The following is a 27,971-nucleotide window of genomic DNA, read 5'->3' on the forward strand; positions in this document are numbered from 1 at the left end:
AAAGGACAACCATGGAGTTTTCTTAAGTTTTTTCAGACTCTGTAAAATTGAAAAACGTCGAGTTTCTCCTATACTGGACTCGTTAAAATTTAACAGTAAAGGACCTGTTCAATTACAAACAGGAACAGACCACTCCTTCTTAGGGTTCGAATTTAAACTAAGTTGGACTCATCTGAAGGATGAGCTTATAATCAAGCAAATGTTATCCTCCTCAAGCTTGTCAAAAATAAAGAGGTACTTGCCAGAAATGGTGGGGGAAAAGAGAGAAAAACGAGCATGTTTGTCATACTTTGTAACCATTCTTGAACACGACACTTTTATTCACCTGGGTTAGGAAATCCTTTGCCTAACAGTTGATCAAACCATATAGAAAGTCTTTAGCCGATTTCTAGGTATTAACTTTGGGTCAATTGTCACCAAACCATCTTCTGTGTCGTTATGTGTTCAAGGGGTCAGTGCAAATAAACCATTCATCTGCAAATTATCTACCATCCATCTTGACCATCCCTGAGTGAGTCCTTGCAACTAAATTTCTTCAAACTCGATCTATGATTTTGTGTTGTGGGCTTGCCTATGACGGATCGCTTTCTATCGAGTTCAGCTCATTATCTAGAAAGATGATCTAGAAATCATCAGTACCTTGGGATCTGCATGCCTCAATGGTAAGTTTCTCGCCTTCGACGATAGGTTGCATCATTGACCTTCAATCAAAGGATTCTGTGACATGTTCGACATCAACACATCTATTCACATCTCATGGATTGTATTGAGTACTTTGAGAGCCATTGACATTACTGGTGGTTTCTCTCACACTTGTTAACAACGTACATCATTGACTAGTAATCAAGTGGTTTCTACCATGTTCGACTTGGACACATTCATTCACATGGTTAGAATCGTACTATTTCAGGAAGTAGAAATCAAGACCCTGGATCTAGTTTCCACCATCCACGCTGTGAGGAATTTTGTATTCATTATACAGTGGACTATTCATAAACAGATGGCTGCGTCCATACTGTGTCTACATGTTTCTATACTTGTGATGTATTACAATATCATTCCTATATCAGAGAAGTAGTTAGTTTTCTAGTGAGTTTTGATCTGAGTATGGGAATGCCTACCTCAGCAATGATATGATCTCATATATATATTTTGCATTGAATGTTTTTACAGGTTCCAACAGGGCTCTCCACAAGATTATCCTCAAAATGATAAAGTACTTCACTCTTCTTAGATGGTAAATGAAATCCTCATCTACTATAGACTTCGCACTTTAGGGGGCAATCTGTTACACAAAATATTGTCACCATGACTATTTGCAGTCAGTATGGGTCTATCATCATTCATACTGTCCTCCTAAGCAAGTCTCAAACCTCAACTCTTCACGTCAAGCTTTGAAAATGAGAGAAAGACCTTAAAAATCAATAAAGCTCTGGTTTCGCACTTTCTCTCACTGCTGCTTGTGGTCCCGCACCCCCTGTTCATGTTACCTGCAGACCTACCTGCTCTGTCTCTAAAGGAGTGGGTGCGGACCCCTGTGAAAGTCAAAAAGGTGCAAGTTTATTCTTAAAAACTCACATTGGGTTAATTCTAGATGATTCTAGAAGGAATCTTGACGTGGATGGCTCGCTCCTAGGTGGTTCAAGCATCCCAAAACTAAAGGAGCTAATCCCTTGATGAGAGGAGCTTATCCCTTTGAAGGAGGGCTTTATCCCTTTGAATGTGGACCTAGTAACTTCCCTCCATTGCACTATAAATTATGGCATTAGGCTGGTTGCTAGGGAGGTTGAAAGCTGAACATTTTCTAGGGTAAATGATGTTGGAATTAAGACTTCCTAGTTAACCTTGAGAGGAGAGATTACATACCTTTTGGCTTCAATGGGAAGAGAGTGAAACTTGTCAAAGTAGAGGAGACTTCTTGATGGACCCTGGGAGGAGCTTGTACAACATCAAGGCATAAGGTTGTAAAGTTCTTCTTTGATTTAAGTTAATACAATCAGATTCATTTTTCTCAACAAATTGTCTTATGTGATTTGTTTCATGAATTCCTTGATCATCATGATAAATATGCTTTATTATATTGGCTTTTCAGGTGCTATTTAATGTGTGTGCTTGTTTGTGTTTGTAGATTCTTTACAAGGGAGCTCATTTGGATCAAATGAGCGTGGGTTCCACAAACTTGCATTGGACCTAAGGTAGGCCTAAAACACTTGTTTGCCTTTATTTATAAATTGCATATTTAGAGATAGATAGAAGTTGATTGGTTTGTTTGTCTCTAGATATCATTAGATACTAGGAAGGTCGGTCTTATCTGCAAGAATGACTCATCCGGGCCGACACCTCCATTCGGACCTGAAATGTATTTCAGATTTAAACTCTATAAGGCTTCGGGTCTGAAGGTGCAGTTAAGTTCCACGCTATTTGGAGAGGCTTCTTGTGTCCGCTTACATTTGGTGCATTTCAAGCAGATAAAATGCCTAAAGGTTATCAATCCATTTGGACCCGATATGGATTTGAATGTCGTTTTATTATAATTTTGTGTCTGTTTTTGGCATTATAGGGAGAGCACATTGTTCACTTGATATTCCCCTGGACCGATAGATCTGCGGGGCATGATCGAATGGTAATTTTTTGGCCTAAGGCTTGGTGTGTGGGCCCAAGGCTTGGTCAGTGGGCCCAAAGCTTAGGCTTGGCTTTAGCTTGGGAAATTGCACCCTTTTTGTATATTATGTATCTATTATTTGAATTGAAATAGAAGGACCTACGCTTGCTTTAGAAAAAAAAAATTCTCCTTAGCCATAATACACAACAAGTGGTGCCCACTAGGATGTTTTGTCCAACATTCAACTTGGAATATGTGTCCCATGACCTTGGTCTTATTTTGTCTTTATTAACTTTATTACATGAAATTTGAACTCGGGGTTGTTAGGCATAATTAATAGTAATTTATAGATAAATAAATCTAAAGAGAAATAAAATCATGATAATGTGTACCTTTTTATTTTGAAATATAGTTTCATTCTATATATTTTGACAAATTATCAAGTGGAATATCCATGAAAGTTTATGGATCAAATTAAATCTAGTGAGAAATCACATAACAATAAATTGAAGTGTAATGATGGCTAGAAAAAGGTTAATGATCTATTTAATCAAATAAGGTTGTTGGAGGGAAGAGACTTGATGTTAGGAAGACGTGTGATCGTGACTAACAACATATCATTAAACTTGATTAGTTAGAAAGGGCAGAGGATTTGGTAGATCGATGAGGATATACTCAAAATCAATACCATTTGTTTACCAACATAGTAAAAGGGAAAATTACACCTATCATTTTAGATATGTGCATGAGATGACTAATCACTAACCTAATCCTAACTTTATCTTATAAGAATTGTGTGTCATGAAGATAATTGAATAGCTTTGAATGGTGAGGATGTGAGGGAATCGAGGTAGAGGAGAGTCATCACAAGGAACACCTCCTCCAAGAACCCCATTTCCATCACCGATGATGGCTCTCATATTGTGCACCATAGAGGTAATTAATAATACTTCAAGAGGACACCAAACATTTGAGGTGGGCCTAGAGTGCCTTCTATCTGGGGAGGGAAATCCCAAGGGATCAAAGTAATTTAATAGGGGATCTCCAACTAAGTACATTCCTAGGGAGATTCAAAATATTAAGCTCCCAAAATTTGTTAGAAGTCATGCGAGCGAACAAGTAGAAGGCTAGTTGGAGAAAATGACAAGATGTTCCACACTAATAGAGTATACTCCCAGTTTTAAGGCTAATATAGAGATATTCCAACTCAATGATAGTGATATTAATTCATATTATAATTGATAAAACAATTAGTACGATTCTAAATTTTTTAATTATAAAAATTATTTCATTTAAGTTACTAAATATAAGTAGATTCAATTGATTTTGTTATATTACAAACAATTTATTAAGAAGAATTAGCACCATATGGATATTACATTGAAGAAAAATTAATTAATGATAACTCATATTGGTAACCCTGATATTTTATAATGAAGAATATATTTTCATATTTAGAAATATGAATTTGTAAATAATGTTATTAAGAATTACCATAAATTTTATCCTCTTAATGGTTGAGAAAATTCGAAATTATATATATATTGTCAAGTTGAAAATTACAATAGGCTTTACCTTTGGCTTGAGAAACCAGGACCTAGGGGCATCTAAGCGTCAAAATCACCACGAGAACGCACACTGGATTTTTTCCCACGAACTAGTGACCTTGAAATCATGGAGTGACTTAACAATACATCCAATGAGCTTATACAAATATAATTATCTTAATTAATATTAATTCTAAATCAAAATATATTTATATAAATATAATTATTCTAATTAATAATATATTAGAAAAATATCTAACATTTTTAGTATTATATTCAATGTGAGTCAATTCCAGCCAAGTAGTATTACATTCAATGTGCGTCAATTAAAACCTAGGATATGGTTATTAGTAGCACTAAAACAAACAAATTCATTAGTGACGGTTGAAAAATCTCACCATAAGCTCATTAGTGACAGTCAGAATGACTTCTATCAACAAAAAGTGAACGTCGTCAAAGGTGGCATCGCCAAAAGTATAGGTGTTGTGATGACTTTGAAGGTTCAACACAAATAATGATTCTAATGATAGATAGTGTCCGTCACCATTTCATATGAAAAATAGTGATTTATGGTGGTGGTCCTTTCATGGCCATCATTATTGATGCATATATATGGTGACATTTGTTGACCATCACCTTTTCATATTTTGGTGAGAATAGAAAAATGTCACCATAAGCTCATTAGTGAAGGTCAAAGTAACTTCCATCACCAAAGCCCACGTCACCAAAAGTATAGGTGTTGTGGTGAAATTAAAGGTATGTCCCGAATTACAATTATAATTATGGATAGTGACTGTCACCATTACATATCATCAACAATGATTTATGTTGATGGACCTTTCATGACCCTCACCATTGGTGCATATATATGGTGACGTTTATTAACCATCACCATTTCGTATATAAAAAATGACTTTTGATGATGGCCCTTTAATGACCATCACTAATGATACATATATAGGGAATGATAGTGATCATCACCATTCCCTATGAATATAAGGGAACGATGGAATAAAACCACCAACCACTTGCTTTTAAAGAAAGTGCTCTTCCATTGAGCTAACACCCATCAAAGTATTAGACCTTGAAACTTTATAAATTGTAAACTCTAAAACTTTAATTAAATTATAAAAATTTGTAAATTCTTTTAGGTTTCATTGGCTCACCTGGCACAAACAACCATCCAATAGATCTAGAACATAATTTTTTTTAAAAAAAGAAGCAACTTTCACATGGTTAATATGCCCAAGCACTTAAAAATTAGCATCGAATCCAATTGTTTATACTTGAGACTACCCAAGGTACAAACCCAAAGTCCCCATGTTCTATGGCTCCTCTAATAAAAGTTTTTAGATGAAAGAAATCATTGAAAAACTTAAAAATTGTATAGAGTTATATCAGAAATCAACAAAAATAGGCATTATAACTACTATGATGATTAAAGATCAAAATAATGTAGAGCAGGTGATTCAACAAAGAGACTGGACATGATGGACCGAACACAAAATCTAGTGAACAATTCTCACATGGTCTCCATGAATATACATAGCTCTAGAATGAAACTCTTTTGAATCCACCAAAAATTAATATAGAAATCGAATGATATATAAAGGAATAATGGTGAGTGGGAAGTCTTCCTTGCCTTAACATGCTCTTCATGATATGTTGATACATTCATTGTCAATCATTTCGAATTGGGAACAAATTTTCAAAATACTTATTGTCTTAAAATGCTTATAGGTTTCTCCCATCCCCACACATCAAAGCTTAACTTGTAAAGGAAAATGGCATCAAAAAATGTATTTGAGACCTACACATGTGATAGTTGTCCATAAGACCATTCCCATATGAGTTATGCCAATGTATTATTTAGATATCATTGATATAAGTGGACCTAAGCTTGGACAACATGCTTTCCAAATTCAATTTTTTAAGAATCCCTAAGTTCAAAAATGTTTGGACAACATGCTTTCCAAATTCATTTTCGTAGTGGGAGGGACATGTTCCCCCCAAAAGGGGGACATCTGAGTCCCCGCCCCCCGCCGCCCTCCCCAAAGAATGGGAACAACTCAGTGCTCATCCCAAAAATTATTTTTTTAACAACATGTGAAGATAAAAAAAAAGGGATAGAGCTTTGAGGAGCCTAGGACCTTGGTAATGAATCATAATATTAAATTTGTAAAATAACATCCCCTTTATGATCAAGAGAATTTAAATTACTTACATTTTTATCATTACCAATAATTGTTTGAGGATATTTATGAGTAATTCCAATCTCTTTAAAATTTATATGGAAAAGTAGAATTTCATATCCCATTTAGAATTCCGTAGACTTAATATTTTTGATGATTTCAAGATTGTTAAAATTATAACATTTCACTGGATTGCACAATGATGAATTTGCATGGGATTTTATCATTATCATTTTTATATTTTATAATTTTAGAGACGGGGACCCCTATGCTAAGAAGCCCAACATCCCCTCATCCTCCTTGAATATTCCTAAAATTTAGGGTTACATACTCAGATACCCCTTGTGCATATTTCTGCTCCCGCACTCTCTCGTCTCGGAAGCTTGGTGGAAAATAACTTATCTTCAAACTTAGATTTCATTAAAATACATGGATATCAATGGTTATTTTCATATTAAAGTTAATATAGGCCAGACAAATTGGAATATTTATCTCATTAATACAGATGAAATTTCATCCATGCAAAATGAATTCACATTTATGTGTATAAAATGGTCAAATTCAGATAATTTCAGTGCATAATGTTAAAGGAATACCTTGGAAAGAGGATGAATATAACTACATTATAGGAAATTGTGTTAAAAGTAAACAACATTTAACAAAGAAATCATTTAAACAAAAGCAAATCTATTAGAAGTTATAGTAAGTGACCCACCTAATTGAACACGATGAAAATTTATGGCTAAAACACAACTTCTAATCCCTATGAATGTGAACCTGAATCTCAGTAGTGATCATAATCATATTATATTTTGACAATTTATAGGATGAAATAACATATGTCCAAGGAATTGAGCAGGGAGACTCAAAGTATATAGAAGAGTATCTGAAATTGAAAGTATAATTTCTGATCATTTCTTGTGAATAGCTTGGATTAATGATAGGTATAGATCCTTGAGAAGAGTTAACTGAATTTTTTTGTTCATGAGTAGCAACTCCATCTTTAGAGCTATAAGACATAAATCCATCTTGTTTGTATGAAGATGATAAATCAATAGGATACTGAGTTGTCAAATATTGAGCCTGATTTGTTGCCATATTTGGCATTGTACATAGGGAACTTGAATAATTCGACGCCATAGTGGTGGCAGATATGGTTGGTGAACCTCAGGAGACTATGTCTAAACTGGCTGAGAATAATGATCTTGATAAAATGGATCCTCCACTGATCTACCTAAAGTAAAAATAATTAGAATGTTATTAAGGTTGTCAAGGCCTTTAGTTCTAGATTTTTCTCTTCAATTTTATAATCACCATTTATTTCCTTTACTCTACAATGAACTAGTTGTAACTTTTGATCCAAAATTGTCAAAATAGACTTAATTTTAGTAATAGGCTCAATGATTAAAATGCAGTAGTAGACTCAACCATATTTACACTCAAAACTAGCTACTATGTTCATGTGCCATGCAGACAAAGAAGAAGCAAAGTAAGAGATGTTTTGTTGCAGAAGTCGTAATACATGAAATCAAGATGTGTGGAGGTGAACAGGGGAAAAAATAGGGTCATGCAAACAGAGCATATGCAAGTCTACTAACTAAATTTTGAAAATAAAAAGAAATTTATTCAAAAATAACTTCAAGCCACTGGTGCAAACCAACAAATCCAAAGATAAAATATAGACTCATGAATAACTTGACAGGGATTAGAAAATAGGTAAAAATTACAATGGGAAAAATATGAAAAAACCATAAATCGAAAAATAAAGAAAATAAATAGGAAAATAGTTTATCAACAACCAAGAAAACAGGAAAAAAAAATATGAACGCTTTTAAAAAATGTTAGGAGTGACTAGGACAAGTAGAAAGGGAGGATTTAAAAAAAAAATTATTACAGGAAATTACTGAAAATAACTGCATATGTATCACAAAGTGAAATCTTGATAAAATTGAAAATACCTGTCTCTCCCAAAGCTGTTTATATGTTCCTTTGTTCGATGGATCTGTCCCTAATTTATTGTTGCCATTGCTTCTGCCTTGAGCATATGAACTACCATCTGGAGAGGAAGCATCCATAATTCTGTTGTTTTCATATTTATATCTGCATAAGGGAATCTTGTTAAACAGAGTAAATAATCAACACAATCTAATAAATAATATAATATATCAAAGGTGAAACATAGTAAAATCCCAACTCATATTAGAAAAAAATAAATAAATAAAAGGATCCTAAAATATCAATGGTGATCAAATGGATATCAAATGAAATGTTCCTTAAATTAATTCTTAACTATCATTTTTCAAAGCAATAGACAATTGAATATAAAGAGCACAAGAAGGAGCTCGACAAAAATCATGGAATTTATAACCCTAGTAAGGGAATAGTTTTCTTCCATTAAATAACCCCCATGAAAATAATGGATACCTTTACTCCTAATGACTAAGTATTACAAGTATTGCAAAGCTATATATATACTTGACACTATACTCTGACATAACCCAGAGAAGAATTAGGCACACATGAAGAGAAATAAATAACATGTACGCTCAACTTGTTGTACCTATGTATTTTCTCATGTCAATATGACACCTAAAATGGACATTTACCAATACATATTTAAAAAATGTTAACTCTCCTAAATATTGAAAATTATCTAGATTCTTCCTTGCCTAGAATCTCCCTAACTTGAAACAGGTTCCTCATTTTCTTCTCATTGAAGCACTATAGAATCCTCTTCTTTGTAGTTAACTATATTTGGCATTCAATATGTAAAAACATAATTATCCTTCAAGACTCTCTCTTAAAGGTTCAATGATTCAATATTTTTTGAATTCTGCAGATATCAAGAAAATTTACGTTTGTATATGACATCTTAACCAAAGACATCATAAAGATCACCATAAAAGTAAACCTTATATGTCAGCCTTTCAAGTGACTTCCTTACCTTTTGTGGAAGTTTCACAGCTAATGGATTTGTAGTCCAAGTGAACTTCATTATCTTGAGGCCTAGATTGTAATACAAGCATCAATCACATCAGAAAAGAAAGCTATGAACTCTAAAAGTTAGGCTTTCAAACTGATCAAAGACAGTTGTTAATACATTCTAATTATCCATATTTTGTTGTTTTGGGTTAGGCTGGAGTTGTATATAATTCCATATCCAGTACAGAGAGAGGGTACATAAGTAACTTCATATTTGGTACTGGGTGTGGAAACACAGGTTTCAAACCTAGGTCATCATTGTGACAAGCACTCCAACTTGTGACTACACCAAAGCCAAAATGACTAATTATCCATAATTTGTTTCTTGTCCCAAAAGTGAGAATTTGCCAACATGACTCTGAAATTGAAGGCATTTCAGTCAGTGAAATTAATTTAAACATTTTTTATGTTACATTTTCTATCTTTGTGAACATGGATCATGTACTTGGAATAATTTAATCTGTCTCTTAAACCATGCACAATTGTCATGTATAAGAATCTATTATGCAGCATAATTGTCACAAGGCCTCCTTCCTAACTCACAGTAAAAAAGTTGAGATGAAAATCACTTAACATGTCTATCCACATAATGTTGAATCGAAGATCATATATACAATCAGTACAATATCCTCTAAGAACTATTTGTACATTGATCTCCTACATGCAGTAAACGCTTGCAGTATCACACTACTCATCTAGATCAATAGTGACTATTGAGAATTGTGCTCAAGAATTTGTCCCCATTAATTCACATCACAAGTGCTCTTGGTATGCATATTATGGCATTTTGAATTAAAATTGCACAAATTTGTGAAGAATTCAATTGGTCTTCCTTCCAAAGGCACTGAAAAAGATCATTCAAAGCAAGTTAAAAGTTATGGAAGAATTTTAGAAACATCTAAGAGAAGGGAACAAGATAAACAACAAAAAAAAAATCCATAGGTCACAAAAAGACTTGTTTTAAGCCCAAAAAAAAAGTCAAAATGAACTCATCCATCAGTGAGAAGAAAATAAAAAATGTAGGTAATGTAGTAGATGAATTGTTTAGTAGAAAAAACCTTCCTCTTAACTGGAAGATCTCCTTCCGATGAGAACATATGAGATTATTTATTAATACCCTAACAAAATATGATCTAATATTAATAGTTGTTACAGTTCCAAATCAATTTTTTATATTATTTATAAAGTCATGGGAGAGAAAACACCCCTAGGATTCTGTTAACTATTAGGGTAATCAATAATAAGATGTTTGTTGTTGTGAAAATTGAAAATTAGTAGTTGTTGGAATAATTGGTGTAATCCTACCTGTTGCCAGAGTTAATTCATATGTATTACTAGTGTACTTCTGTAATCATTGCTAAATCAATACTTTATTCTTTGATTTTGTCACTAGGTGTGGCTAAAGGCCAAGGATGACCTAGCCAACCTCGATATGTAGGTGGACCTTCCCTACACACTTCATTATTGTTTTTTAAATTTCTTTATCTATTCAAGTTGATATTCCAATGATCATACTTGTCATGTAGAAAAAACACTAGCCAGAGGAATATCAAGGTTTGTTCATTTGTTTTTCTTGGCTAAAAAGAAATTTATTAGGGTTGTTTGCACCCATTTTCCGCACTATTATAGAGATCTTGTCCACTAAGATCAATGTGCCCAACATTAGTGTTCATGTTTGTAATTTATTTCAAAATATTTTAAGCCATTGTTCAATGACTATGGGCTGGTATATTTTTTGTGACTACAAAACCAAGATTTTGTCCCTTGTTTTTCAGTAATAATTTGGACTTTTGGTTTATGGCATCACTTTTTTGTAATATTGAAAATAGGGTTTCTGGATCTCATTCTTTCCCTACAGTATTTGGATATTTTGGCTAGTGACATTACCCCGACTGTTATGGAAATGGGGTTTCCATATCTAATTCTTTTTCTAGAGTGATCTTGTGAGTTTTGGCTAGATGTTTTTAGCTAGATGCATTGACCTAAGGGTTGCAAATATAGGATTTCTTGGAACATCTCTTGTTTAGAATTTCCTAGGGTTTTAACCAACCTTCAAGGGTTCACTACACTAGCCACTCCAAAAGTCTACTTGGATCATCTATATTTAAGGCCCATTTCAACATTTGGTCCAAAGTTTTTCTGCCATCACCAATAGGGTTGTCTGTTTCTATCTATTATTACAGGATTTGACCTTATACCAGGATTGTGTTTCTCTTGTAGGGTTCCTTGGTTATATTTAAGGACTTTTATCCCCTTTACGAGACCAACATTTTATTTGGTATTTTTTTTTCTTCTATTCAAATCCCAACAATATTTTTCTAATATGAAATGTGTAAACCTATAAGAACCTACATCTTGTGTTGTGCACTCATTTTCATTAGATGGATTTTCAATAACTTGTGCACTTGATATTTTTCTCTCAAGTTCATTAATGGACAACTTAAAAACAATTTTAGTGCTAGATTTTCTCTTTATTCAAGGCTTCTCGGTTGGCAATTTTGGTTCTATTCAATCTCCTCTTTTTGTTTGTGATCTCAAGAGTAGTTTTCAACTTGTTTAATGAAATTTTGTTCTACATATTTTCACATCACGTGATAACATATTATTTTCCTTTGTGGTGTGTTATAGTAATGTCATATGTTTTAGTCCCAAATAAAAATCATTAAATTATTTGTATTCCTTCAAATAAATAATTATTAGAGAGTACCACAAAATATAAAAAGAGTCTGGCCTCCAATGATGTGTATTCAGCGAGGGATGGATTTCACCAATGTTTGGCATGCAAAATTAGGTGGAGAACCCAAGGAGCTCGACTACTATTACTACAATCGAGGATATTTTTGAGTAATTTTTGAGACAATCGAATACTTTAATTCCTATTCCCAAAAATGTCTAGGTAGACTACCTCCAAGATAGTCATGCCTCTTCAGAATGGAAAACTTGAATAAGTGTGTGGAGTAAGAACATATACCATTGTTAGGTCCCTATACTACTAGTGTAACCCATTATTGTTATTAGTACAACCCCCTTATTATATTGTTGTGCCCATATAGTCCCCATATTGTTACTACTGTGCCTCATAGAAGCCCACTATTGTTATTATTGTGCCCTTATATTATTATTATTATCTCGGCTCTGATTATATTATGACCCCTTAGACTCTTATATATAGAAAGGAGGTCTTGTCATCTATATCATCCAAAAATTGTTCATTTGTGTAATGTAAAGGAGGTTTCCCCCTCGAAGATGCTAAATTCTAAGGCGTTTATCTATCTTTTCTATCTTTTTGTGAGCTGGTTTCATAACACTTTGTATCAGAGCTTTGGATTCTAGGGTTTCACTCCTCCAAACAGGCCATAGTGGAATTTTCGCTATAACATTTTTTATGTGACATTTCAGAAGCTAAAGAAACCCATTGGAGACGACATCTCGCTGAAACTTGTGTTATCGCTATATTTTCAGAGATATGATCTGAGGAAGTTAGGGTTTTTGCAACCTCCATAATTTCATCAAAAATAGCTCATCGTGGAAGCTTTGGTATAACTCGTTTGATATGAAGTTTCAGAAGCTAACAAAAAAATCTATTTGCGAAGAAAGTGGTCTGAACCTTGGGTCTAAATTTTAGATCTCGTCTCTCTATATTTTCAGATATATGATCTGAGGAAGTTAGGATTTCTGCAGACTCCCAAATTACATTTTAAACAGGTGACCTTCGGAAAATCTTCATAACATTCTCTATGAGCATTAGATTGAAAATTCATCAGAAAGAGGACAGAATTTCATTTTTTGTATATATTTTTTAGATCCGAAGGTCAAAACAGTGACATGTGGCACTTCATACAAGTTCGCTCTTCTCAAAAGGTATATAATCAAGTCATCTGGGGAGATTGTGCATAACTTTTTCTTGGAGAATGCAATTTTAATCAGACTAGTGGCATTGGAAAGAGGACGCAGAGGGCTACTGCAGGTCGCAATTTCAAAACTTGGTGATCAGAAATTATAGCGTTACAATTGTTTCAAGATCGAGCTCCTAAAATCAAGAAAAGGCAATATGAGGAAGTTTGATGGCAAGGATTTGGTAAATTGGATACTATAGATCAAGAAATATTTTGATCTACATGGTGTACCACTATTACAAAAGGTACGTATTGCATCTAATTATTTAGAACCAAATAATTTTTTATGGTATAAGGGGCTTTGTTCTCATAAAACACTTGTTACATGGTCAATTTTCACGGAGGAAATGATAGCACATTATGAGGATACAAACAGAAACACCTTCTTTAGCCAATTGATAAATCTCAAACAAAAGTGTTCAATGGAAGAGCACATTGAGGACTTTCAAAAATTTAATATAAGGGAAAACAATATTCTAGAGAAGTAGAGGATTGATGTCTCCATAGGGACTTTAAAGGATAACATTCAATATGCGGTTCGTCTTTGCGAACTTGATTCATTGGAGAAGGCATTTAGGTTGGTTAGAAAAGTGGAAAGAAAAATTATGGCAACAAACAATTCTACCCCTCACAACCATAAATATGGAAGTATTGAGTGTTGTTTATCCTAGTCTTCGACAACCTACAAGGTTGACACCACAACAATCGGAAGAAAAAAGAGCAAAAGGACTTTGTTACAATTGTGATAACAAATCCATCAAAGGTCATAATTGTGCTGAGAATAAATTATTTTACATTGATCGTGAAGAGGAGGAAGAAAAGGATCAAGAAACATCAAAAGAAGAGGATATCAACCAGGAACCAACCTTAGAGAAAGAATAAATCAATCTGATCATATCTTGTAGAGCATTGGCAAGAATTACCACTTTTCAAACTCTCAATATAGAAGTACATATCAAGAAGAAAAATGTTCAAGAAGTGAAATATCACATCGAGAAAGAAGAAATGAATCTGACCATATCTTGTAATGCATTGGCCGGAATTACCACTCCTCAAACTATCGAGATAGAAGGACATATGAAGAAGAAAAATGTTCAAGAAGTGAAAGATCACATCGAGCATCAAGAAATGAACCCGACCATATCTTGTAATGCATTGGAAGAAATTACTACTCCTTAAACTCTCAATATAGAAGGAAATATCAAGAAGAAAAAGATTCAAGCAGTGAAAGATCATATCGAGCATCAACAACAAGTTCTCCAACTTTTAAAGGATAACACCATTTTGGTGCAGAATCGAATGAAACAACGAGTACATCAACATCGCAGTGAAAGAAGTTTTGATGTAGGTGATTGGTTTTTTTTACGGCTACATCTCAAGCAAGCTATTTATGAGAAGGAAATGTTGGAAATACTACATTCACTTAATAAATGGCGACCTTACCTAATGGGAAGAGACTTCAAGGTAAAAATGGATCACAATAGTCTTGAATACTTTTTAGAACAAAGATTATCTTTACAAGAATATAAGAAATGGGTCACAAATATGTTCGGTTATGACTTTGAAATCATCTACAAAAAAAGGGAAGAAAAATGTTGTTGGACATGCACTCTCAAGAAATAATGAGGATGTGGAAGCATTGCTTTCTGATATTTCTATTATCCAACCAAATTGGATAAAGGAAGCAAGGGATGAATGGAAGAAGGATGAATAAGTGTGGCCACTCATTCAAAAGTTGCAGAAGATCCCAGTTCAAACAATATTTTGAGAACTTGACGAGGAAGGAAAAATCATATTGGAACCTGGAGTAGTCATAAAAACAAGAACCCGACAGCTATGAAATCGATCAATTTTAGAGTATCACATCAAGTGGAAGAACTTACCCGCTGAAGATTCCACATGGGAGGACAATAATTTTTATATAGAAGCATCAAGAACTACTAAAGTGTTGAGGACAACGCTTTTTGAAGGAGAGGGGCATGTTAGGTCCCTATACTACTAGTGTCACCCGTTATTGCTATTAGTAGAACCCCCTTATTATATTGTTGTGCCCATGTAGTCTCCATATTGTTATTATTGGGCCCTTACATTATTATTGTTATGTCGGCTTTGATTATATTATGACCCCTTAGACTACTATACATAGAAAGGAGGTCTTGTCATCCGTATCATCCAAAAATTGTTCATTTGTGTAATGTAAAGGAGGTTTCCCACTCTAAGAGGTTGATTTCTAAGGTGTTGATCTATGTTTTCTATCATTTTGTGAGTTGGTTTCCTAACAACCATACCCTTTGTGCTCGAGGCACGTTCAGTTATAAAGTCACCAACAAAGAAAAATATGGTCAAAAGACCACAAGAATCACAATGCAATAAGAATTTGATTCAGTCTGTCAGTCAACTGAAGATGACCTAGAAACCCTATCTACTAGACTTTAGTTGTTGTGTCTATTAACATTTAGCTATTTTGAGCTTGTTTTTTACTGAGCCTAAACTATATATTTTAAATTTAAATATTAGTATGTTCTTCTTATGGAAAAGATCATTTTCTGGTCCATACCACTGAACTGATATTCATTCCCATCTAAGAATCACCTTTCAAGGTTAACAGAAAAGGAACAAAATATTCAGCTCCAACAATGATGGATAAGAGTCAAGACAAATTTCAAGGATGCTGGCCCAACAAGGGAGATTAAATAAGAACAAAATCTACTAACCCTGAATGTTTTGAGGTCCTGACTCAGTTCAATGTAGGGCCACACAACACGGCACAGACTCTTTTGTATTTCTACTAAATCAAAGATAAAAATTTTCAGAAAGTCATAACTTGGCTCATGGTTTGGCCACACAAAATGGAATAGCCACTTTAACTACATAGAAACAATTTAAAACAACTTAAATCAAGTATCTACACAAAAAGGTCAAGATATATGAAATAATTAAGTACCTAAAAAAACAATGCAAATGCAAGAACATGAGTTGCAACACTACAAGATCAGTATAATGCACTGATAACAAACACATCAATGTAGCTTCATAAATGCTTCATATTTTGTGAGTGAAGACTCATAATAAAAATCTCAAAATGACTGTTGGAAATAAAATTGCAAATACTAGAAATATTGGAATTTGTATAACACATAAGGCCTAAGTTTCCAAAGGACAAAAAGATGGGGGTAAGGATAGGTGCAGGGCCAAACAAATTTAACCAAAATAATAAAACTTAAAAAAAGACATATTATGCTTCATTAACCAATGATATTTTAAGACTCGAGAGTGAAAGGATAGGTTGACATGATGTAGAAAATGAAATAGAAATTTAGAACAAAAAAAAAAATAAAAATTGTTTGTAGCCCTAGTGCATAGAGAAGAAGAGTTTTTTATGACCTACAGGCTCCTATTGCTGCCAAATATAAAATTATTTGCTGTTGTTAACCATTCTTGTTTTGATATTTTAAAGGAAATATGACATAGCCTGGGGCATCCACTAACTTTACATTTTTCACTCCGTGGACATCAGGTAGCAAGCTAAGGGGCATCTAGAGTTGTTTGTGACATTTTTTTACCCAACATCTAATTTATCAATGAGTACCCAACATATTCCCATTAATTAGTTTGAGATTAATTTTCAAATAAAATAGTAGGAATGCTTCTGTCAAAAGCTCATATATGCTTTTCGTAGAACATACACCCTTCCCCTATGGCTACTCTATTAACTAGCACTTATGGGTTTTCTGACTTCTAATATGAGTAGTGTAAATGCCCTTGTAAGTTATGATAAGATCAATATAATCTCTTTTCTAATGGGGAATTTTTTTACAAAGAAACAAATTTTAAATGTAATAAAAGCAAGAACAAGTGTTTGAATGAAATTCATAAAATTGTCACAGTTTTCGTCAATAGAAAATATATGAAGACTAGAAGTGGCAAGAAATATGCATAAAGGTAAAGTTATATACTAATAAATTGAAAGCATAAAATATGCAAATATGTTGCAAATAAATGGATAACTTCTGACAACAATTAGTTCCCACACTTCTCTTGATTGTTGTTGAAAAAATATCATTGTAGAAGGAAGAGAGAAGAGGGATACTAGAATATGATCAAACTTATAATGGATGTAGATCAACCATGGATATAGTAAGATTTATTTGATTCTTATTATTATTAATAGATATATTGCAAGTTAGAAGACTTACCACTCAACTATTCAGAAATTATATCTTCATGTTTACATCTCCATTCACTCCACACTTGTGTTGTCCTCTTGAGATCTTTAGTTCTTCACTTGGCATATTAGAGTGCCTCTGAATTGCTCAACCATTGTTCATTCTTGGTTTCACTCACCGCAAAGAAAAAAAATGGAAACCAAAAGCTTCTTGATATGTAATCACCAAAAGTAAAGACAATTCTCTACTCTAATATTTTAGAAATATGCAGATGCAATTTGCCTATTGACAAGATTAGACCCAAAAATTGACATTGTAAATAGGTGATAGTAAAAATTCAAGATTTTGTAGTTATTATGATCTCTATTTCTTGTCATCAAAGGTATTCACCAGTGTCTATGCATGGAAGATATGTAATGAAGTGGGTCTAAATTTCACATATCACATTTAACTTATGAATGTTCCCTCCATCAACCATGCGCTGGTTCATATGGAATCAAAATAAAAAATGGCATATTATTAAATGATGGTAACTAGTGACAATATGCATTATGCTCAAGAATTCTAACTTGATACATTTCACTCATTGACATTTCAAATGTCGGAAAAGCACATTTTAAATGACAAATTTGACCACATCTTCTCTTGAGCAAACAACCCTACTACTTGAGATGGGTATAAATAAGCACTCATATTTGTATTCCACATGATGCATTTTCATTCTTTCATTCTTTATAAATGTGATTATCCTACGGGCGTTGTTTCCTATTGTGCTCTCTTTTTTTCTCGGTTGGTATAGTTGTGATCTTCTTAGTATAACACACTTATTGATTCTCTCTTGTGCACATATCGTTCAATTGTATCACACTTGTTTGTTCTCTCTAACACAGTTATAGATCACCTATAACACACTTGTTATGAGTTTTATGTTGCACTTTCACAATTTTGTTTCCTCCTTTCTTAATTTCGAAATTTATGATTTTCTATTTGGTATGAAATCCTCCTCACTCTTGTGAATCTTAACAAAATAGAATCCTAGTAAATTTTGTTCCCCCTCATCCTTTGGTGTTGGGGCCTAAGTGTAAGAGAAATGGTGACTCTCAAAGTAACTCTTTCAAACATTTAAGTTGTGAAGACCTACACAAAAATTCTATCAAAAATAAATTGATTTTGTTGTTTCAAATAAAACAAAATAAGGGAAGTCATGTTTGGAGATGTGTCTTCTTGAGATGGGAGTTTCCAATACGATACCATATTTAAAAAACATAGTAGCTCTCTCCATAACCATTAGTGTCATAAATATTTTAGAATCTATAAAGTGATTTGAAGTTAGTTCTCGTTAATGTAAAAACGAAGATATAAGACAATATTTTTAAATTCAAGGTTTTCAATTAATAGGTAAAAGACAGTGATGGTCTTAAGAATGTTCAATGCATGAGTATCATCATCAACTTGCAAGAAACACTTTCAAGTGAAATCTTTTAAAAACCTATGAATGAAATAGTTTTTTAATGAGGGAACGGAAGTGGCTCTTTTAGAAGATGCATGTAATATTGTATGAAGAAATCATATGTAAGGCATCTATACAAGTGGCACAAGCAAGATATTAATAAAATCTATCCAGAAAACCCTCCTACAAGTTAAATATTGAAACATAAAAATAATATGGAAATGATTGTACTACGTACATGATTTGGTAGACTGCTCGTATTTCAAAATTGGAGGTATATGTATTAGATGGTCAGTGAGAATTATGGGGCTAACCCTAAAAGAGGTTACAATGTAAATGATCAAAGAGCCATCAGATTGACAAGCAGTGTGTTATGGATTAGATGACTGGAAGCTTGCTAAGAGTGAACACCATGATAGTAGAACAGTTGTAGATCAAGTTTAAGGGCCAGGAAAGTTAACAACATGGTACACTTCCTTGAACCCATTGTCCATACCTGTTGTAACTTCCAAATGGTGTAATTATTAATAAATATGTAACCACAAAAAAACAGACATATTCTGCCAGCAAGCTAGAGAACTAGTTGTTAGTGGATCTCTTTAGAGAGGAATTCAGTCTAACCAAATTGGTGCATTAAAGAAATAAAGAGATAGTCAATTTTTGTATATCCTATAATGCATGTTGTACTTCTATCCTTAGTCTTTAATTTCTAAATTCTGCAAACCCATTTTCAGCATCTCATATCCATAATTTCAATAATAATTATAGCAAAGTATTGGCTAGAATTCAAAAGTTATAAATATCCACTATGAACAGATACAAACAAGATACCAAAAGTCATAACACATTTCTATTATGCATCCTACTTTTTTGTGGTCATAGAAACATAAACAATATGTTCTTCTCATCTCATAAGGTTTCATCCTTTGTTGTTGGGAAAGTGCATCATAGAAAGGAGAATTTACTCCATATTTTTCATCATGAATAATAGTGTTGAGAATATACATAACTCATTTGCTAGCACCATCTGTGAGGAAAATAAGATCTGGATCAATGCACAAAAATCATAAAACATTGTCCCAATAAGCTAGCAAAATTCCTTCTAGAAAAATAAGAAAAATAAGAATAACAAGAATTATTTGGTTGATTTAGTTACCTGAAAAATAGGTTATATAGTTTGTTATAACCAACAACATAAAGGTTAACATGTGCATAAGTATGTTGCTATTCCCATACAGTCTCTCAAAGGTCCCGATGTAGTACTCCAAGTTGGAGAAATCAACATTTTTTTCTCTTCTGCCTAGAGTTTCTCATCCTCGGATGCTAGGAGAGCTTCTACCCTAGCTTCCACCTGAGCTCAAGTGTCTTCTCCTACCCTATTTGGAGCCTTTAGAGGTCACTATCCATCACTCCCAAGGGGCCCATTAGACAAGGCCATTTTCCAATGGACATTATCTCACAGGCTCATGGGATGCACTTTTCCACTCCTAGCTTGAAGAATGGTAGTGATTCAGGCTAATTCTTATATTCACTTACATGATATTTCTTCATTGTGAGTTTGTATTTATAGTTGGTTGTCTACAATAAGTAGGCTTTTTCTTCTTTTTCTTCTATATCTTTTTTTCTTGTGTACCTTTGGGAGATGACTTGTGAGCTCCCCTTATTACTTAGTTTAGAAATTTTTACTTTCCAGTGTCATTGAGTTATGTTGTTCATTAGTAGAAAACATTAATATAATATTTTCAATTTCTCCTACAAATTGAGGGTTTGTCAAAGAAGATTTAAGCATGGAATTTTATCTTTAGAGTCAACATGGCAGACAGAGAAAGGCTATTGCATCTAAAACAAAATAAATTCAAATCGTGTGACCAAGAAGCAGAAGCTAAATAGCTGATATATATATTTTTATATACAAGTAGCAACTAAGATCGAGTCTGGAGTGATGATCATGGCCAAGGACAGAGACTATTAGACAAAAAGAGTAGGATCTTTTGTTGGGTATCCTAGCAATGCATGAGAAGTAAAGGAGGAAAAAAGATAAAAATAAAAAATCACACTACTTCAATTTATTTTCCACATATCATTGCAATATGTGGTCCCCACCTCTCCCCCAAGAGGAAAATATTGTTACTAGAGTAAAAATTGTAAGATATATTAATGTGAATATTAAATATGCATGTTGAATGTACCAAACAAGAATCTCAAAATGATTAAATCCTTGAAGAATTTGCCTAGGATACCCATGACGCCTTTCAATAAATTTATCCATGTCCTTTCAGATACATGGAAGACTTCATGAATTACTCTAGGCATCTAATTAGTCAAAACATAGACCATAATTTTCATCAAAATTCTTTATCCTCATCCATACTTCTACTCATAAAGATAAAAAAGTACTTGTAAATCTTCAAGGAGATTAAATATAAGCTAGACAGATCAAGAGAGAACCTTTTGAAAATAAAAATATTAAAATTCATTATATTTTATTCATGTCGAGACTAAATGATAGTGACTAATTAGACTATTATATAAGATTTAGGAATAGAAATAAAGTTTTGTACAAGATATCTAGATTCTAAACCTAAAATTGTGCTCAAAATAGTAGCTCTACTCATCTAGTGAAGCACAACAAACAAAATTCCACTCCATATATAAGACCACCTGTCATTACATTTGTCATGAACAAGGATTTGTTATGTGCAACACAATCAAACTTGACATAATCAGTTGAACAGTAAGATGTATTGAAGCAAAATTGGAGATATGCCAAAGATAACCTATAATATGTCAAATCATAATTCCCAATCCAGTATTCCAATTATGATGATTAAGAAATAAATGAGATAGAAAGTCTTTTGGACATTTCTACATTAAACTCCTATAATTGTCACATAAATAATAGTTAAACTTGTCAGATATAATTGCATGATAAATTGTTAACACTTGAGTCTTAAAGTATTGAAGGATGTTGTGATGAATCACATACCTCCCTTAAACATGATTTTCCCTAAAAGAATTGGAAGTGTAGAATGATTGCTGATGAAGTATTCAACCTACCTAGCAGTCGTTTCCATTTGATTATTTTCTAATAAAGGCTTATACTCATGAAAGGGGAGTGTTACCCCTAATATTGCATCAAGGTAATCTAGTTGGATAGTTTTCGCATCACAGAGTTGATTCTGTTGCATATATTTTTTGAGGAAATATCCAAACCTAGAGATTGTGTCTTCATAAGTTTAAAGGGTTATTTGGTTTAGCTCATTTCAATTAGGAATTTTCATATCAATCATGATGGTTGTGGGACTACCTACAACTTTGGATAGATTGAGAAGGACACCAAACTATGGCATTTACAAGGTTTGCATTTATGGAAACTCAAATTTAATTTTAATATTTTTGGTAGAATATTAGCTCCTTTCCAACCAATGCTGGTTGACATATTGGACTGAGATATTAGCTTCTTTCCCAAAAAAACTTATTGACTTATTGGACAGGGACATTAACTCCTTTCCAACCAAGATTGTATTATTAAACATGACATGGCAGATTGTGAAACATGAATACCTTTGAGGATGTCTACATACAACATGTTAATAAGATTTTGAATCATCTAACTAATAGGCACATAAAAGAAGCAAAGGAATTGCTGAAATCAAGTTTGAATAGACATATCTATATTTAGATAGAGACCCTTTACCATTATGAGAAGGTTGAAGGGGCAATATATCATTAAAAATTGATTTCAAAAACAATTTTTTTGTCCTAATTTGAGTTAGGAATATGTTACAACACCAAGGCTTCATTTTTCTTAAATGTTGACGAGAATGTTAAAAATATTTGGGTTCACTCTATTAACGAGAGAAAAATCCCTGAGGTAAGGGTTGACAACCTTAATAGAGCAAAAGAAAATTATCAACAAGAAGCACTCATTCAAGTAAGAACACTATGAAAACTAGTAAAGTGGGTTTTGGGAAGAATACCCGAAGGTCCTACGTCTGATGTAGATCCTGTAGCGTCCAAACCCTCTGTTTCCTCTAATATGTTTAAACCTACAACACAAAGCAGAGGAGAAAATAAATAGAAAATATTTAAAATAATGTGCATATTAGACATGCTATATCATCAAGTATATATACATAAATCAAAATATGTTAGACATGAATTATAGAAACATGAGATCAAAACATTTCAAGAATAAGACGAAGCTTCTTTTATTAACAACAACAAATAGGAGTGGAAGAATACAACCTGATTCATCTATGGGACCAATGAACCTTCCTTTGGATCCATCCAACCCAAGCCTCATAGATCACCTCAATATGTGTGAAATGATGTCATATAATGGAAGATGAAATCAAGCTTGATTTGGGGAGAAAAGGGCTATAATTTTGATATCATATCTCCTTCTATGAATTAGGCCTTCCCATGAGTTGTATAAATACCACTAGAAATTAGTTAATTTAGTTAGGCTACAAGCTCCTATAGATGGGCTTTCAGTGAAACCTATAAACCCCACCGAAGAAATAGGAATTTATTTTTCATAATTTAAATTATGTATGCGGGTTCGGTATTATGGTAATGATGTGTAAATGTGATTTTTTATGGTAAAATTCATGTATGGTATTAAAAAAAATAAAAAAATTAATACATGATCAAGTCTGAATGGGAAAGAGTTGTCCAAGGCCATATAAAAGCATCCTAACTATAGCAGTTTTGAATAATTCTAAATATATGGCCTATAATATATGAGGTCAGGAGGGGTACATGATGGTCAAAATGTATTAAGTGCACAGAGAGGTCATTTGAGAACCTAAGAGGAGATCACCAGGTTCCGATTAGTTGAATACCTGTGTAAGGAATAAAAAATAAGACTCATGTGTAAGGTAGGCATACAAGTGATAATAGATAATAAAGCATGTCCTTTGATCAACTAAAAAGTGAATCCACCATGTATACATAAGTGTATAAAGAATATTGACGTGTACATAGTGGATCATCTCATCATAGCCGCTAAGGAGGAGAGTGAAGCTATCTCTCAATATCACATGTATAAGAGCTAATAAATTATGCTCAGAGAATGTCTAATCACTAATACTACATAACAGATCCCAAAAATAATACCATGTCATATAGGTGGAATAGTGGCACTGCATAAAGCTCAAGTGTCAACATATAGAATGTTATTAAGATTAAATCCAACATATAAGGGTGTATGGCTACATTGACAGAAAAGATAAAAGGGATGATCAGTGAACTAATATGTGACGAAACTCGAGGTTTTCACCAACCACAAATGGTACAGTTCTACATGATGGGAATAAATGAGTTGAAGTCGATCATGTGAGAAATCATTTGATTACTGATCATTGATGTATAACATTAACAAATGTGAGACAACTCACCTATAATGATGATGATTTTCAAGGTACCCTAGTATAATCTAACAACTATGAATAAATGTGTTGAAGCTCAACACTTGAGAGAATCTATCAATTCAAATACATTGATGTATTCTCACTTTCGATAGCAAAGAAGTTTGCCACTAATGACTACAAACCCTAAGGTACTGAAAAATAACTTATTGTAGTCGCCATAACACCCTCTGCAATTTTGGCTTGCATTCAATTTTGGAGCCTTCCTTGGGTTTTTCCTTGTTGTTTACAAGAACCTAGGCTCATCCCATGAGCTCATGTTGAGTCTTTGCACCCTCCTCACTTGACCATTCAACGGACATATTTTTGCACGTTGGTCACAATGTCATGCTTGCAGTCATGTTCTTGTCATGCACAAGGTCTGCCGTCATGTGTATAAGTTGTATCTGCTATGTAAAAATTAGTTGAACTCCCACACGAAGCTATATGCACTATCATGCAAGCTTCATCGCGGTCGTTCAATGATCCATCATTAGTGTCATGCTTTTCACTCACACCGTTGGTTAGTCACACTGAGTATATGTTGTCTTGATGGTTTGGGTGTCTTGTCATCGAGTCATGTTGAGTGTGTGTTCACAAGGCAATGTATTCACAAGTTCACTCAGTCACACACTTAGTAATTTTGCTGAAATTCTGATGAATGGATCAACCTCCAAAATTTGACCTCAACTGAGCTGCTTACGCAGTTTTAGCTCTCAGTGATTATGTACTGCTGTACAGAATTGTGCATAGCTTGAGGCTACATCCCAGGATGTCTACACTACACAACCCTGTAATCAACTCAATTGACTGTCACCCACAACAGTGCAGAAGTTTCCCAGCCATCCATTTCGATCTGAGCTGCCCACAACCACAACAACCAACTCTCCAGTTGTTCACACAGAGAGTTGGATGGGGTAATGATCCTGGAACTCACTCCACTAAGAAATTGTGCAAAAGCTGCCAAGCTTGACTGCTCTATTGACTGAATAATTTTCGCAGACATGCCAGACAAACACCTAGTGTCTGTCATTGTCTCCATCAAAACATTGTGAAATTTTTCCAGCCAATCACCCAAACAGCCGACTTGATGCTCACCTGGAAAACTACACATATTTTGAGCAGTCTCCTAGCTTCCCAACATCCCACTTAGCTCAAAAACTGTGCAGGGACGTTCATCAGGCTAGCCTCCCAACAATTGTACAGTTTTTACTACTAGCACTCTTGTAACCCACTCCTAGATCCGTGAAAAACTGCACATTTTTTCCCAGTAATCGTCCTGAAGCCCACTACCAACTCCTTGGAGGAATTGCACAGATTTTTCTACCAACCCCCTCTGCTTCTTGCACTTCTTCCCTCATGAAATTACACAAATCTGCCCTGCAGCCGATCCAGGTCCTACAGATAGTGACTACTGATCTGGATTGTCCATCTCAATCTCCAAGTGATTTATGGGAAATTTTCACTAGCAGTGTCAAGATCCCGCATGCCAGCTTGAAATCTGCCTTGCGTAGTTTCATAGCCTTGTCCTCAATCTCAGACACTTGCATCTGAAATTGAATGATAATGCATGATGGTAGACTAGGAGATTTTATGGATCTGATGTCCTTTCATCATGAGTGATTTCATATACAGGTACATGGATAATACATGACGTGATGATGAATAAGATGAACAAGGAGAGCACATTCAAGAATATTTGTTTGCGAATAGATGAATGAAGAATGCATTCAAGGAGTTTTTTTCATGAATGGACGAACATGTGAAGCATGCCAAAGTACAAGGCAAGGAGCAACATGCACACACAAAATCAAGAAAACACCAAGACCATCAAGGATTCTTCACACCTTTCCATGTGGATGTGAAGCTATGATATGCCAAGAGCACATCCATCACTCAACAGCATTGTAGCTTGACATGGACACTACAAACAGCATGAACATACTAGTGCTATCATGTCGAGTCATGTCATGATTCATCTCAGCCACATCACTATTGTGGGTCATACTATTGTAAATCAATGTAACATAATAATCTAAAATTTTGGGTAAACTTGTTAATGCTATGCAAGCTCCCTCATCAGTATAAAAAATGTGTTTTTAGGTTTGTCTCAAATTAACCAAAATGTGAGGATTTATGTGTCAATTATTGAGTGCCTTTTATGAGCAAACTATGAGATTAATTAGCTATTTAAAACACATATACAACAAGTAAAATGTAGATAATTAAAACATAACAAACTCATAACACAAAACTAATAAAGTAGCTCAGCCCTCCAGGGCTACATCTCCTTGGACCTGCTTCAATGTCTAGGCCCACTTTTGATTAATGGTAAATTCTTTGATTACATGCACTTGCATTTCTCAAATGGCTTTTCCACCTATTCCATTGGATTTAGAAGACCCAAAAACCCCAAAAATGACTTCCCAAGCTCTATAATTAGACTTGAGTTAATCTAGGCTTGGCCTCCTCTCTTGGTAGCCCTAGGCTTCCTTAAACTTCAACATAGAAAAATCACATACAAAAGTGTCTTTCTGCCTCTACAGCTTGTTCCATTGTGTTTGGAGCATCCAAATAATCTACGAATGACTTTTTCTGAGCCATAATTGGTCGAAATATGCCAAATTTATGGCCTCTTCAGTTTTCTTGTAACAATCCTCATAAAAATTCCATGTAAAAATATATAAATACCACGGATGATATGACACATATTCCAAGATGAATGGTGGTCAAGCCATCCTAGGGGGTGTTCATTTGGTTTTTTATGCCTAAGGAAATTGGAAAAGGCAATGGCTAAGGCCTTAAAGAGGCAAAATGGCATTTTTGGGACATTTATTTATGAAAATAATGGAAATTAGGAGAAAAGGAAGGTTAAAGGTCACATGTTGCATGTGAGGAGGAAATTGAAGGAAAATAATGCAAAATGAAGAAAATATAGGCCTCATCAATAAAAAGGATTTTGAGGATCAGTGGGTAAGACTTGGTCAGTTCATTTTTGGAGCTCTCTCATTATTCTCTCTCTCTCATACTCTTGGACACTTACAGTTTTCTTGCAGCACATTGCCATTGGAGTGAGAAATCCAAAGAAGGCAAGAGGAAGCAAGGATAATGTAGGGAAATCTAGGATTAGTCAGCTACAACAGGCTTTATTGCAGGTATCAACTTGGATGTGTATTTTCCTTGCTAGATTTGGTATGCATGGGATTGCATGTGTATTTTCCTTGGAAGGTTTGGCATGCATGGGATTGCATGTGTATTTTCCTTGGAAGATTTGGCATGCATGGGATTGCATGTGTATTTTCCTTGGAAGATTTGGCATGCATGGGATTGCATGTGTATTTTCCTTGGAAGATTTGGCATGCATGGGATTTCATGTGATTCTTTTCTACCATGTCATGCGATTTTCTAGGTGTGACAATATTTTTAGCATAGACTTGACATTTCCTTATAGATTTGATGAGATGGGTTCCCTCATGTGTTTTGTGGGGGATGGACGGATTGGATTTGAAGCTGAGCAGGGTGGACCTCCTAATTGAAAAACACATGGTTGTAGTGGTCCCTGAACAGGACTGAGGATGCATGAAGTGACTAGCCTAGTAACCCATGAACTAGACTATGGGTTGTGGTAAAGCTAGATTGTTTTCCTTGGTGGGCCTAGGAATCCTTGCCGGTGAATGGCAGGATATACGGTAAAGCCAAGAGGTGGATTTTCTCTCCGTTGGTCC

This window comes from Pinus tabuliformis, chromosome 4_1 (assembly GCF_031772625.1).
Source record: "Pinus tabuliformis cultivar Carrire ecotype Pingquan chromosome 4_1, CPIR1, whole genome shotgun sequence".
Lineage (NCBI taxonomy): Eukaryota > Viridiplantae > Streptophyta > Pinopsida > Pinales > Pinaceae > Pinus > Pinus tabuliformis.